Source organism: Arachis duranensis, chromosome 1 (assembly GCF_000817695.3).
Source record: "Arachis duranensis cultivar V14167 chromosome 1, aradu.V14167.gnm2.J7QH, whole genome shotgun sequence".
Classification (NCBI taxonomy): domain Eukaryota; kingdom Viridiplantae; phylum Streptophyta; class Magnoliopsida; order Fabales; family Fabaceae; genus Arachis; species Arachis duranensis.
This window is the reverse complement of record NC_029772.3, coordinates 29,363,591-29,364,306: the sequence shown is the minus strand read 5'-3', so window position 1 is coordinate 29,364,306 and position 716 is coordinate 29,363,591.

Sequence of the window (716 nt, the reverse complement as noted above, 5' to 3'; positions counted from 1 at the left end):
GGTCCAATGGTGCTTTTTGAGCTCCTCTATGTCTCTTCCTTGCTTCTGTTGAATGATTCCTAGTAATTTTGGTGTTTCTACTCTTAGTTGCTTCCAATATTTGTGTGGAGGATAACTTATTCCCTGAGGTATCTCAGGGATCTTTTGATTTGCAGCCACATGTTCTACCACTAAGCTATGACGGCTTATAGTCTTTCCATCTCCCAAGACTCAGAGGTGGAAGCTTTTGTCTTCCCATTGAGGTTTCTCTGGCCTTAGGTGCCATTAATGGTAATGGAAAAGCAAAAAAGCTATGCTTTTACCACACCAAACTTAAAATATTGCTCGCCCTCGAGCAAGAGAAGAAAGAAGAGAGGAAGAAGAAGAAGAAGAAAATGGAGGTGAGTGAGGGGAGATGGATTCGGCGATATGGGTGGGATTGGGTGGGAAAGAGAAGTTGAATTGTAAAGGTAGGTGGGGTGTATGGGGAAGAGTGGATAGATGTAGGTGGTGAAAAATAGAAGGAATGACCATGAATGGAAAGAGAGAGGGCGAGGTAGGTGGGGATCCTGTGAGGTCCACAGATCCTGAGATGATCCTGTGGGGTCCACAGGTCCTGAGGTGTCAAGGAATTCCATCCCTGCACCAAATAGGCATGTAAATTGCCTTGATGCATCATTCTGGCATTCAAACGCCCATTGGTGCATGTTCTGGGCGTTCAACGCCCATGTAAAGCA